The following is a 15,217-nucleotide window of genomic DNA, read 5'->3' on the forward strand; positions in this document are numbered from 1 at the left end:
TTATTTCTCAATTCAGCAGTTGATAGACATTTGGGTTGATTCTACTTTTTCAGCTATTATGAATAATGCTGCTACGAACATTTGTGTACAGGTTTTTGTACAGACTTGTGTTTTCAGTTCTATTGGGGTGGAATTCCTAGACCATAAGTTAACTGTATGTTTCACCATTTGAGAAACTGCCAGACTGTTTTTCAAAGTGGCTGAACCATTTTAAAATCCTACCAAAAATATATGTGGGTTCAATTTCTCTATGTCCTAACCAATACTTGTTATTACCAGTCTTTTTGATGGTCATCCTAATGGGTAAGAATGGTATCTCGTTGTTGTTTTCATTTGCCTTTCCCTAATGATATTATTCTTCATGTGCTTATTGGTGATTTGTGTATCTTCCTTGGAGAAATGTCTATTCAGACTTTTAAGCCCATTTTGAAATTAGGTTGTCTTTTTATTATTGAGCTATAAGAATTCTTTTTGTATTCTAGTACAAGTTCCTTATCAGATATATGATTTGCAAATGTTTCCTCTCAGGTTTTCTTTTCAGTTTATTTTTGAATTCCTTGGATGCACAAAGTTTTTATTTTGAAGAAGCCCATTTTGTCTAATTTTTCCTTGGTCGCTTGTGCTTTTTGTATCATATCTAACAAACAATTGCCTAATTAAAGATTGTGAAAATTTATGCCTATGTTTTCTTTTATGGATTTTATAATTGTAGCTCTTATATTTATGTTTGATCCATTTCTTAAAATCTATTAATTTTTTAAAATTGTGGTAAAATACACATAATATAAAATTTACCATTTTAACTATGTTTTTGTGTTCAGGTAGTGTTAAATAATTCATTAGTGTTAATTAAGTACATTGACATGGTCATGCAGCTAATACCCAGAACTCTTCATCTTGCAAAAATGAAACTCTATAGCAATTAAACAATATCCCAATTCTCCTTCCCCCAGCTTCTGACAACCATCATTTTCTTTTCAGTCCATAAATTTGGCTACCTCCTAAAAGTAGAATATTTATCCTTTGGCAACTGGCTTATTTCACTTAGCATGATGCTCTCAAGGTTTATGTTGAGGTATGTGTCAAAATTTCCTTCCTTATAAAGGCTGAATAATTTTAATTGTATGTATATACCACATTTTGTTTAGATGTTCAATCCATTTTTAGTTAATTATTATTGTTATAATGTGAAGTACAATTCAACTTTATTTATCCTTTTGCATATGGAAATCCAGTTATATCAGCATCATTTGTGACCCATCTAGTCTTAACACAGATAAGGAGTTGATTTTAAATAACTATTATATCAAACTCTTAAAAGTCAAGGGAAAAAAATCCAAAGACTGTTTCAAAAGACATAGTGAGTGCATAATCAGGATACTTTGTGTTGTGAGTGACCATATATATTTCAAGACAAGCATACAAAACAAAATGTGAAGATGTCATGTTACTGTTTCTTCCTTGTACTCTAGAATCTTTCTACCTTTTTTATTTTACTTTTGAAAAGTGGACTGTCACTGCATGTGCTGCTTTAAGGGAATTGTGAACTGAATAATACAAACCATAACTTAGAAAAATTTAATAATTATGATTATCATCATCATAAAGTATGCATATGTACATATGAATTGAAAAAAATTATCAAAGTCACTACTACTTTAGTTGAAGATTGTCACCAAGAACCAATGTATACTTGGTTACCAATAGGTGGCGCTAGACAGTTAGTCAGGATTTCATTCATTTTTACATTGCCCATAATATACATAACTATAATTTCTCCCACTGGAAAAAAGAAACAATCCTAGAGAGAATACAAGATCAATGAGAGAAAGTGGACTTGTTTCATCATAGTCACATTCAAATTGACAATATGTGAAGGTAGCTTTCAGTTAAATTAGTATCAAAGGGACATGTTCACAGATTTTTGTTGCCCCAACATAACAGAAAGAAAAGGCTTTACTACTAGTATTTAGATGACCCTTGAGGTCAAGGATACAATCAGAACCTTCTGGAATCTACTGAGAATTAGCCAGGAAAACTTTGGAGGTGTTTTTCTTTAATTCTTTCGTCGGCAGCCGTCCGTCTCGAGAGACGATGGTGTAGCTTCTTAAGAGTCTATCTGCACCGCCGAGAATGGCGGTGCAGTCCGACTCGGGAGTGACACGGTATTGGTCTCCTCCCGTGTTGAATCGACATCTTGTGATGACGCTGGAGTGTCCTCTCCAGTGAAGCTGAAGCTACAGAGCCTGGGCAGGGTGATATGGAGGGTCTGCTGTTGCCCATGCCCGTCCGTCTCGAGAGACGATGGTGTAGCTTCTTAAGAGTCTATCTGCACCGCCAAGAATGGCTGTGCAGTCCAACTCGGGAGTGACACGGTATCTGTCTCCTCCTGTGTTGAATCGACATCTTGCGATGACGCTGGAGTATCCTCTTAATTCTTTAAGTCTTGAAATAACAAAAATACAATTACAGCTCGATAGTTGTAGAACCAGACAAATAGTTGAGACCAGGATAGAATTCAACATTTGTATGTTTTTTCTATATTTTTACAACAGTTGTCAATGTGATCACTGGTAAATTGAATATTATATATATGTCTTGTTCTATATATATGTAATCACATATCTAATCAATTGTTACATTAGAAATTGAAAAATAGAAATAATTTACAAACTGACTTTTTATATTAAAAGCCAGCTATATAGTACAGCAATATTATATACTGAACATAGTGTTTTGGATCAACTTCATTTTTATTTGTAATGTCTTCTACCATTGAGGAACTGTATTTTTTAAAAACAAGTAAACCTCATGCTATTATTTAATGTATCCTCACAAACAAAAGTCTAGTATGGAAGATAAAACCACAAATCAAAAACACTGTATGCTCCAACACATCCCTAGAGTATGTTCAACTCTTTTCATAGATTTTTTGGCTGTAGATAACCTTGGGATAATATGGGAATTGTACTGGAGTCCTGAACCAAATGCTGAAGCTTAGTATATTTGGTCCTAGAATCTCACCCTAGTCTTGGTCAGTCCAGCTTTGCAGATGATCTGGTACAAGGTTAAACTTTTCCAGGCTTCCCGAAAACAGAGAGAACTTTCTTCATCTATGTTCCAACATACCTGATAAGGCAAAAAAAAACCCTGCATTGTTTATTTTGCCTTTGAAGTGCAACTTATTACCAAGCTAGATATCTCATCCACACCCCCAAACACACACACACCATTTGGTATAATATTGGGCACAACATTCTACAGTAGAAAGTATCCACTATGCTTCCAATTGCCAAATGAAAAATAAAGTATGGATAGGATGAGCAAAATATTTTAATAATTCCAGATAATGCAATATTGAAGTTTCTTCACAATTTTTTTCCTTTCAGTGATAAAAGCAAGGCATTTTAAATTTCAACTGAATTGAATTTCCATCAAATACACTAAGATTTTATTGGTTTGCTTAAAAGTATTGTTAGTTTATTTTTTAAATTTACTTTTCATCTTTAGCAATTTACTTTTGGTCATTTATTTAGCCTTTGTAAGAAACCAGTGCCCTTCTTGGCAGGACTCCATTGGATGCCAACAATACTTATATTTTTAATCACATCATAGAGAACTTACTTGAAAGCAAAAGCTTTGGTAGACTGAATAAATTTATATGCTTCTCTTATATTTTTTAAAGTAGGATTAGTAGGCCTTAAAACCCCAGACATTCTTGGAGATATATGGATTCTATGCAATTTAATAATTTTTGTTTTTTATGGTTTTAGTTTTTGATAAATATATATTTATTAATTTTTTTTCTGGGCCATGAGAATAAGCATCTCATAACCAATCACTGATGCTCAGTTTCAGTGTCAGGGTTCAGACTTCGATTTGTGTTTTTATGCAATAACAGCAAGCACTACCTGGGGAGTTGTGGGACTTAATTGTAAATGCTTTTATTGCTTGTTGAAATCACACTCCTGTAGGTTTTCAAATAAATTTTAAAATATGTTTGGTATTTCCTAAGCATTATTTAAAATTCTCCATTTTAAAATATGGGCAGGTTTATAATCAATGTTAAAATAATTTCATATCAAATAGTTGACATTTCTTAAAACTTTAGGACTTACAATATTATGGTGTCTCTATGATTATTTCCATGCAAATTATGTTTCATATGCATAGCAGGTGTGGTTAGCTAGCATTTCTAGTATCTGAATCAGAAACTTCACTGTAAAAGGGTGTCAAGCAGTGTATTCCTAATATTAGAGGCATTAAATGGGCCTTTTGCTCTTGCATGAACAAACTACAGAATCTTTTAAAATTTATTTTATTTTTTAATTGTTTTTCAATTACAGTTGTCCCATTTTTTCCCTCATTGCTCCCCACCACCCAGCCCACTCCTTCTCCCACAGTCATTCCCCACCCCATTGTCCATGTCCATAGGTCATTTATACATGTTCTTTGACTAGACCCTTCCCCTACTTATTCCCTTTATCTCCCTCTTCCTTCCCCCCTGATAATTGTTATTCTGTTCCTTGTTCAATTTTGTTCATTTGTTTTTGTTGTTCAGTAGTCTCCTGTATCAGGTGATATCATATGGTATTTTGTCATTGCCTGGCTTATTTCACTAAGCATAATTCTCTCTAGTTCCATCCATGTCGTCACAAATGGCAGGAGTTCCTTCTTTCTGCTGCATAGTATTCCATTATGTAAATGTACCCAGTTTATTAATTCACTCATCTACAGATAGGCACTTAGGCTGTTTTCAGCACTTGGCTATTGTAAACAGTGCTGCTATGAACATAGGGGTGCATAGGTTCTTTTGAATTGGTGTTTCCAGATTCTTTGGGTATAATCCTAGCAGTGGAATCAGTGGTTCAAAAGGCAGGTCCATTTTTAGTTTTTTGAGGAAATTCCATACTGTTTTCCATAGTGGCTGCATCAGTCTGCATTCCCACCAACAGTGCACCAGGGTTCCTGTTTCTCCACATCCTCGCCAGCACTTGTTGTTTGTTGATTTGTTGATGATGGCCATTCTGACTGGTGTGAGGTGATATCTCATTGTGGTTTTTATTTGCATCTCTCTGATGACTGGTGATGTTGAGCATTCTTTCATACATCTATGGACTCTCTGTGTATCTTCCTTGGAGAAGTGTTTGTTCAGGTCCCTTGCCCATTTTTTAATTGGGCTATCTGTCTTCTTGGTGTGAGATGTGTAAGTTCTTTATATATTTTGGAGATCAATCCCTTGTCTGAGGTATCATTGGCAAATATGTTTTCCCATATGGTTGGTTTCCTTTTCATCTTGCTGATGTTTTCTTTTGCTGAGCAGAAACTTTTTAGTTTGATGTAGTCCCATTTGTTTATTCTTTCCTTTATTTCCCTTGCCTTAGGAGATGTATCGGTGAAAATATTGCTACGTGGGATATCTGAAATTTTCCTGTCTATGTTTTCTTCTAGGACTTTTATGGTGTCACGGCTTACATTTAAGTCTTTGATCTATCTTGAGTGTATTCTGGTGTGTGGTGTAAGTTGGTAGTCTAGTTTCATGTTTTTGCACGTCCCTGTCCAGTTCTCCCAGCACCATTTGTTGAAGAGGCTCTTCTCACTCCATTTTATGTTCCTTCCCCCTTTGTCAAATATTAGTTGACCATATAGACCTAGGTTTATTTCTGGGCTCTCTATTCTGGTCCATTGATCTATATGTCTGTTCTTATGCCAGTACAAGACTGTTTTGATTACCATGGCCTTGTAGTATAGTTTGATATCAGGTGTTGTGATTCCTCCTACTGTGTTCTTCTTCCTCAAGATTTTTGTGGCTATTCGGGGTCTTTTTTGGTTCCATATAAATTTTTGAAGTATTTGTTCTAGGTCTGTGAAATATGTCATTGGTATTTTAATAGGGATTGCATTGAATCTGTAAATTGCTTTGGGTAGTATGGACATTTTAATGATGTTGATTCTTTCCATCCATGAACATGGTATTTGCTTCCATTTATTTGTATCTTCCTTAATTTCTTTCTTCAGTGTTATGTAGTTTTCTGAGTACAGGTCTTTTATCTCTTTGGTTAAGTTTATTCCTAGATACTTTATTTTAAATTACAGAATCTTAATCCATTCTTCAAAGTTGTAAGCCAAGTAGAAAGAGAATATAATGCATATGACATATAGTAATTAATAACCCAAAGGCCTGGACAGCACCCTATAAACTAACATATTAAAAATTTTGCACAAAAGAAAGGAATATTCACATTTAGTGAATAAATAAAATGATAAAGTACCCTCGACATCAGATTTTTTTTCTGCCATAGAAGTTGTACAAATAATTTTAATTTTCAGTCTTCTTTGTTTGTTTGTTTGTTTGTTTTTACCCTAGAACATCGGATGAAAGACTGTGGACCAGAAAAAGGATTCATCCAGCCCAGCAGGTCTTCACATTTCACATCAGAATTAAGTTGCACCCACTGCAGAGCAAATGGTAATGTCAGTGCTCATTGGAGTGACTGAGGACAAATAGGGAGAGTTTCTCTGGACATAAAAGAGAAGAAAGTATGACTTTTAAAATTTAGCTAAGTGTTTTTGCATTTGGCTGGGTTTGACCCAAGATTTGCAAGTTTGCATAAGAGAGACTGTATTGTCCCCAATTACCTCCAATGACTGGAAGCTACTAATATTTGTCAAAAGGAGGCATCAAATGGTGACTGCAATATGGTGGTAGGTCAATAGGCTCTTCACAAACAGGTAAGACCTTCAAGCCCTTTAAAGTGGGGAGGAGCATAAATTCTTTCTTTTATATCAAACTAAATTTTATATTAAGTAATATAAAGACTATAAGTAACCACATTAATTCAGTTTTTGTTAGAATTTTATAGAGCTGTGTGGATTTCAGAATTGTGGATAATGGGCTTATACATGTTCTACCACTTCTTAATTACATGATTTACTTCTTGGTGCCTCAGGATAGTCATTTATTAATTGAGGAATGATTTTTCATGAAGATTAAACCAGTTGTTGTCACATACAATGCTATAAATTTTATAAGAATTCCAAAAATGCAGGTTCTTTGAGTGCTAGCTAGAGCTATCAAATCTGGGTAATTCAAGCAAACAGGCAGTGGACTGGAAGAATATGAGTGACTAAAAACAACCGAAGAATGAGCTGAACCATCAGGAAGGATTCTAACCGGAGGAGCAGAGGAAGTAGGGTTAATGTGGGACTTATAATGTGTATTTCCCTTTGTGTGTTATCCCAGTTAAGAGAGAGGATCTAGGGGAATAAAGCTTTCAGCCACTCACCCAAAGTGGAATGTCAGCATCAAGACTGTATGTGGAGATGTGGTTGGATGGGGTTGTTCCAACCCTCTAGCCATAATTTCTGTACCAAGATCATGTCCTGTAGGAAGCAACTTAGTTTCTGTGCTTTCCAGTTTTAATAAATAATGCATCAGAAGCATAGGGGGCCCTGGCTGGGTGGCTAAGTTGCTTGGAGCATTGTCCCATACACCAAGAGGTTGCGGGTTTGATTCCTCATCAGTGTACATACCTAGGTTGAGGGTTCGATCTGCAATTGGGATGCAAATGGTAGGAAACCCATTGTTTTACATCGATATTTCTCTCTTTGTCTCTGTCTCTCTATCTCCCTCCCTCCCTCCTCTCTCCCTAAAACCAATAAACATATCCTCTGATGAGGATTAAAAGTAAAAAAATAAACACAAGGGGAAAGGAGCCAGTGAGAGAAGAATAGTATCATTTATGTAACATGATGTTTAAAACTCTAATCTTAAATCTTGACCTTGAGGTTAATGTGTGTGACATTGGGCAAAATACTCTCATCTTTACAACAGGTAATAATGGTGCTTGCTTCATATAGTTGCAGTGAGATTCAGTGGGATGATGGATGCAAAGCACGAAAGAAACCAAGACTCCTGTAGAGCTCACCAGGGTTGGTTCTTCTTATGTTCTTACACTCGCCCTTATGTTAACTTTGGCAGGTTTCAAACCAAACATCTAACCAAAGATAAATCTTCAAGTCATTCTCTTGTATCCTTAGCTACCCCTTTGGTTCACAAAAGTAAATACAGCAACCACTAGAATGAATAACTCTACATCAAAGCCGCTCCCAGGGAGGTGGTCTGTAACAGGAGTTGGTTAAAATGTTACTAAGAGGCTCTCTGAAGGCACCGTTTGGTTTTATTCTTTCCTCCTTCCTTTCCTCTCTTTCTCTCTCCCTCCCTTCCTTCCTTCCATTCCACTTCTGAGGGCTGAGCCGGCTCACCAATGCTGGGAACACTTGGGGCTCAGAAATATATTTTAGGTATGTTTTAAGATAGTGCTAATTGATGTCCTCCCTTTGCATATTACTTAGTTGTATCACTAAAATAATCTGGATAAATACATATATTTAAATATCTGTTCCTGTATATTAGAAAAGCAAACTACACCACAAGACAAAACAGAAAAGGCATGCCCTGAAAACATGCAGGGAGGTCAGGATAGCAGTGGCATATTTGAGTGGATAAGAATTATCAATAAGGAAATTGAGTCCAGTAGTTTCCCAGACTCTCCACATCTTTCCTAATTTTTCAAAAATCACTACAAGTCAGAAGTTGTAGACTATCAAATTTGGTGGATAAAGGAGTTTGGAAGGGAAAGGAAGAAAATGTGGTCACAAAATGCTGAATTCTCCAAGAGCAGCAATTCCTTTGGCTCCAAATATTTCTGTGGCTTCCTAGGCATGAGGGTGGCCAGACAATCTGATTGCTTTTTTTCCTTGCCTGACTCTGTCTGAACTTGTTGACATCAGAGGGTCTCTGTTCTCAGAACAGAAGGTAGAGTGGGGTGGGAAGTGAAGCATTCTATGCTTGGGACATGCGGAAGTGACAGTGTGGAATATGCCTGCTGGGCCATGTCTGAGAATTAAAAACACAGGATGGAAAGGTGAGGGCAAGTGTGCTTGAAAATTATCCCTGGTAGGGATTTGGATTACATTTAAGTAACACTGGCAACCTTGTTGTGGTATGTATTATTTTCAATGGTGAAGGCTTGGTTTTCATCCAAGAAGCACCTAATTAGGGTAGCTGTGGAATCTGAGGATCTCAGTTTCCAACACATGGATGGATTTCTCTATTACTGTGTGATATACTTTCCCTAAAATAAGTAACCAGAGATATTCCCAAACCCAACCCAGTTAAGTTGCACTATTCAACTAGATGATAAGAGATTAGCTGAAACAAACCTTTTCTGAACAAAGTAATGCTGAGGAATGTTTAAAGTTCCAAGACGTATAAACTGCTGGACTTTGGCATGGGTGGTGACAGAGCAAGTCACTAAGAGACTAAGGGAGGTCACTAAGACTAAGAGATGACAGGCCTCGGGACTCCATTTAAAGCTATGGGAGTGTGAAGGGTGCCATAGACAAGGGAGAGTGGGAGGAGGAACAGTGAATGGAGGCCACAGTCCTGATGATCCTTGGGGAAAGACCTTCATTAGAGGGGCTTACCTGCCCCACTGTGAATAAGCTTGGGTGGGAGTGAGAGCAGCTGAACTGGGAGGGAAATCTGCAGAACTATGTATGGGTAGACTGATTTGGCTTCACCAGTACAAGAAGGAGGTCAGTCACCAAGAGCAGCGCTGAGGACAGGGAGCTGTTTTCTCTTTCTGTTGATTTGTTCTAAAGGCAGCCCAGATAGGTATAATCCTGATCACAGCCAAAAATAAAATAGGAAATCAGGAAGTATGGCCTGCCTCTTATTGAAACATATCCCAGACTACTAGAACTCTCTCATAAAGGGTAATTGAAAAAACCTCAAAAATATTTCCCTCTCTTCAAATTATTCTGTAGATTATATCACCTCTTATCCCCAATAAATGTCCCTTGATTTTATTTGTGTACATGATAAGTGTGTTAGTGTTCTTCTCCATCTATTTTTGTTCTTCATAATTCACATGTGTATGTGGAATGGACTCAGTTTGATTCAAAAATCCAGAGAGAGGGGCCAGTTCTCTTAGGTCTCACAATAGAACTCTAGACTAGAGGTTAGCCTTTTAAATACCTTCTAATTTTGATCTTTATTAAAAACAAATTGTAAGAATTTGATTATATTTATGAAAGAAAAACAAATTTGATTGTCATTGAGCAATAAGAAAAATAATTTCTGATGTGATAAAGGGAAGTTTAGGGTTTTGAGCCTTCCAAGGGGGTAGTCACATTGAATATAAGAAAAATGCTTAAATTCCCCAAATAATTTTTGTGAGGAGACCATATTTTACTTTTAACAATATATCAAAAAATTTTTCCTGCTTTGAAACATGTTTTGTTTGTTTTTTGTATATTTTATTGATTATGTTGTTACAAAAGTTCCAATTTATTTCCCCCTTTGCTCCCTTCCGCCCAGTACCACCCTTCCCCCAGCAATCCCACCCCCCTTAGTTCATGTCTATGCATCGTGCATACAACTTCTTTGGCTTCACCCTTTCCTCTATTCTTCTTTTTAAAAAATAATTAATTAATTTTTTCATAACAATAAAAAGTAACAATCCCCTCCTCTCAAACTTAAGACCCTTTATAATCTTATAAAGGATAATAGTCGAAGGTCTCTTGCTCCCTAGCTGCTTCAAGCTGGACATGATTGTCATCCTACACTTGGGTCCAGAAATCCCTAATAAGAGTTGGGGTGTGGAGAGGAGGGTGGCCTTCCCACATGAGGAAGGATTTTGCAGACTCCAGGTCAGTTGGTGGTTCCTGGACCATGGCATGCTTTGTTTAACAGGCTGGCATCCTTGTTGTATTCTCTGGTTCAATTTTGCTCATTTGTTTGTGTTGTTCATTAGTTTCCTGTAATAGGTGATAGCATAAGGTATTTTTCTTTCATTGCCTGGCTTATTTCACTAAGCATAATTCTCTCTAGTTCCATCCACATTGTTGCAAATGGCAAGAGTTCCTTCCTTTTTTCTGCTATGTAGTCCTCCATTGTGTAGATGTACCACAGTTTATTAATTCACTCATCTACAGATGGGCACTTAGGTTGTTTCCAGCACTTGGTTATTGTAAACAGTGCTGCTATGAACATAGGGGTGCATAAGTTCTTTTAAATTGGTGTTTCAGGATTCTTTTGATATAATCCTAGCAATGGAATGCTGGTTCAAAAGGCAGTTCCATTTTTAGTGTTTTGAGGAAATTCCATACTGTTTTCCATAGTGGCTGCACCAGTCTGCATTCCCACCAGCAGTGCACCAGGGTTCCCGCATCCTCGCCAGCACTTGTTTGTTGATTTGTTGATGATGGCCATTCTGACTAGTGTAAAGTAGTATCTCATTGTGGTTTTTATTTGCATCTCTCTGATGGCTAGTGATTGTTGAGCATTCTTTCATATGTCTATGGACCCTCGTATGTCCTCTTTGGAGAAGTGTTTGTTCATGTCCTTTGCCCACTTTTTAATAGGGCAGTCTATCTTCTTGGTGTTGAGTTGTATAAGTTCTTCATATATTTTGGAGATCAATTCCTTGTCTGAGGTATCATTGGAAAATATATTTTTCTATAATATTGGTTTCCTTTTCATCTTGCTGATGTTTTATTTTGCTGAACAGAAGTACTTTAGTTTGATAAAGTCCCTTTTTTTATTCTTACTTTTATTTTATATAGCAGTGAAAATGTTGCTAGGTGGGATATCTGAAATTTTCCTGCCTATGTTTTCCTCTAGGACTTTTATGGTGCCATGGCTTACATTTTAGTCTTTGATCCATCCTTGAGTTTATTCTGGTGTATGGTATAAGTTGGTGGCCTAATTTCATTTTTTTGCATGGCCCTGTCCAATTCTCCCAACACCATTTGTTGAAGAGGCTCTTTTCACTTCATTTTATGTTCCTTCCCCCTTTGTCAAATATTAGTTGATTATATAGACCTGGGTTTATTTCTGGGCTCTTTATTCTATTCCATTGATCTATGTCTGTTCTTATGCCAGTACCAGGCTACTTGGATTACCGTGGCCTTGTAGTATAGATTGGTATCAGGTACTGTGATTCCTCCTACTGTGTTCTCCTTCCTCAAGTTTGCTGTGGCTATTCGGGGTCTTTTTTGGTTTCATATAAATTTTTGAAGTATTTGTTCTAGGTCTGTGAAATATGTCATTGGTATTTTAATAGGGATTGCATTGAATCTATAAATTGCTTTGGGTAGTATGGACATTTTAATGTTGTTGATTCTTCCCATCCATGAACATGGTATTTGCTTCCATTTATTTGTATCTTCCTTAATTTCTTTCTTCAGTGTTATGTAGTTTTCTAAGTACAGGTATTTTACCTCCTTGGTTAAGTTTATTCCTAAGTACTTTATTATTTTTTTTGTTGCTATAATAAATGGGATTTTTTTCTAGTTCCCATATCTAATATTTTATTTTTGGTGTACCAAAATGCCTTTGATTTCTGAATATTGACTTTGTACCCTGCTGTTTTGCCAAATTCACTTATTAGGTCGAGTAGTTTTTTCATGGAATCTATAGGGTTTTCTATGTACACTATCATGTCATCTGCAAATAATGACAGTTTTACTTCCTCTTTTCCAATTTGGATGCCTTTTATTTCCCTTTCTTGTGTCATTGCTGTGGCTAGAGCTTCCAAGACTACATTGAATAGGAGTGGAGAGAGTGGACATCATTGTCTTGTTCCCGACCTCAGAGGAAATGCTTTCAGTTTTTGTCCATTGAGTATGTTTTGGCTTCAGGTTTCTCATATATGGCCTTTATTATGTTGAGGTATGTTCTCTCTATTCCCGTTTTGCTGAGTGTTTTCATCATAAGTGGGTGTTGTACTTTATCAAATGCTTTTTCTGCATCTATTGATATGATCATGTGTTTTTGTCTTTCATTTTGTTTATGTGGTGTATTACGTTTATTGATTTGTGAATATTAAACCATCCTTGCATCCCTGGGATGAATCCCACTTAATCGTGGTATATAATCTTTCTAATGTGTTTCTGGATCCTGTTTGACAATATTTCGTTGAGAATTTTAGCATCTATGTTCATCAGTGATATTGGCTTGTAGTTTTCTTTCTTTGTTGTGTCTTGACCTGGTTTTGGAATTATGGTAATACTGGCTTCATAGAATTAGTTTTGGAGTCTTCCCTCTTTTTGGATTTTTTGGAATAGTCTGAGAAGGATAGGAGTTAGTTTTTTCCTAAATGTTTTGAAAAATTCACTTGTGAAGCCATCCGGTCCAGGACTTTTGTGTGCCAGGAGTTTTTTGATTACTGTTTCAATTTCACTGGTTGTTATTGGTCTATTCAGGCTTTCTGATTCTTCTTGATACAGTTTTGGAAGATTATATGTTTCTAGAAATTTGTCCATTTCATCTAGGTTGTCAAATTTCTTGTGATATAGTTGTTCATAATAATTTCTTACAATCATTTGTATTTCTGTAGTATCGGTTGTGATTTCTCCTCTTCTGTTTCTGATTTTATTTATTTGGGTCCTCTCTCTTTTTTTTCTTGATGAGTCTGGTTAAAGACTTGTCAATTTTGTTTATCTTTTCAAAGAACCATCTCCTACTTTTGTTAATCTTTTGAATTGTTTGTATAGTCTCTATGTCATTTAATTCTGCTTTGATCTTGATGATTTCCTTCCTTCTACTCGCTCTGGGCTTTGTTTGTTGTTGTTCCTCTAGTTCTGGTAGCTCTAGGGTTAGATTTTTTATTAGAGATTCTTCTATCCTTTTTCGGTAGGCCTGTATTGCTATGAACTTCCCTCTCAGGACTGCTTTAGCTGTATCTCATAGGTTTTGGGTGGTTGTGTGTTCATTATCATTTGTTTCCAGAAACTTTTTGATTACTTCCTTGATGTCATTATTAACCCATTCATTATTTAATATTATTTTATTCATTCTCCATGAGTTTGAATGTTTTTGAGTTTTTTCCTTCAGGTTGATTTTCAGTTTCAAGCCATTGTGATCTGAGAAGATGCTTGATATAATTTCAATTTTCTTGAATTTGTTGTGGCTTCTTTTGTGTCCTACCATGTGGTCTATCTTTGAAAATGTTCCATGTGCATTGAAAAGAACATATATTTTGCTTTTTTTGAGGTGAAAGGTTCTATATATATCGATTAAGTCCATTTGATCTAGAGTGTTGTTCAATGCCTCAATATCTTTGGTGTTTCTTTACTTCGAAGCTCTGTCCATTGTTGACAATGGGGTGTTACAGTCCCCTACTATGAGTGTGTTGCTGTCTATATCTTTCCTGAAGTCTTTCAAAATTTTCCTTACATGTTTTGGTGCCCTTATAGTGGGTGCATATATGTTTAAAAGAGTTATATCTTCTTGATAGATTTTTCCCTCAAGTATTATGAAATGTCCTTCTTTGTCTCTTTTTATGGCCTTTGCTGTGAAATCTGTTTTGTCTGACCTAAGTATTGCTACACCAGCTTTTCTTTCATGTCCATTTGCTTGAAATACTTTTTTTCATTCCTTCACTGTCATTCTGTGTAGATCTTTTGTTTTGCGGTCGGTCTCTTGTAGACAGCATATATCCTTTCAGCTACCCTATGTCTTTTGATTGGTGCATTTAATCCATTTATATTTAAGGTTATTTCCCCCTTTTGTACTTGTGTTCCACTCTGTCTCTGTTTCTTCATCTTCTTAAAGCAGACCCTTTAGCATCTCTTGCAATGCTGGTTTGGCGGAGATATGCTCTTTTAGCCTTCTTTTGTCTTGAAAACTCCTTATTTCACCTTCCATTTTGAATGAGAGCCTTGCTGGGTAGAGTATTCTTGGTTGTAGGCCTTTGTTTTTTATTGCTTGGAATATCTTTTGCCACTCCCTTCTGGTTGTAGTGTTTCTGTTGAGAAATCTGATGCTAGCCTTATTGGAGTTTCCTTGTATGTTATTAGCTGTTTCTCTCTTGCTGCTTTTAGGATTCTGTCTTTTTCTTTGAATGTTGCCATTTTAATTATGATGTGTCTTTAAATGGGACCCTTTGTTCTTCCTGGACTTGCGTGACTCTTTCTCTCATCAAGTTAGGGAAGTTTTCTGTCATTAGTTTTTCAAACAGGCTTTCTATCCCTTGCTTCTCTTCTTCTCCTTCTGGTATTCCTATTATATGGATGTTATTATGTTTCATGTTTTCCTGCAGCTGTCTGAAAATCTCTTCATTCTTTTTCAGTTTTTTTTTTTTTCATTTTGTTGCACTGTCTGGGAATTTTTTGCTATGTTGTCCTCCAGCTCAGCGATCTGATCTTC

The sequence above is a fragment of the Furipterus horrens genome, unplaced genomic scaffold (genome assembly GCF_987537825.1).
Source record: "Furipterus horrens unplaced genomic scaffold, mFurHor1.1.pri manual_scaffold_7, whole genome shotgun sequence".
Classification (NCBI taxonomy): Eukaryota; Metazoa; Chordata; class Mammalia; order Chiroptera; family Furipteridae; genus Furipterus; species Furipterus horrens.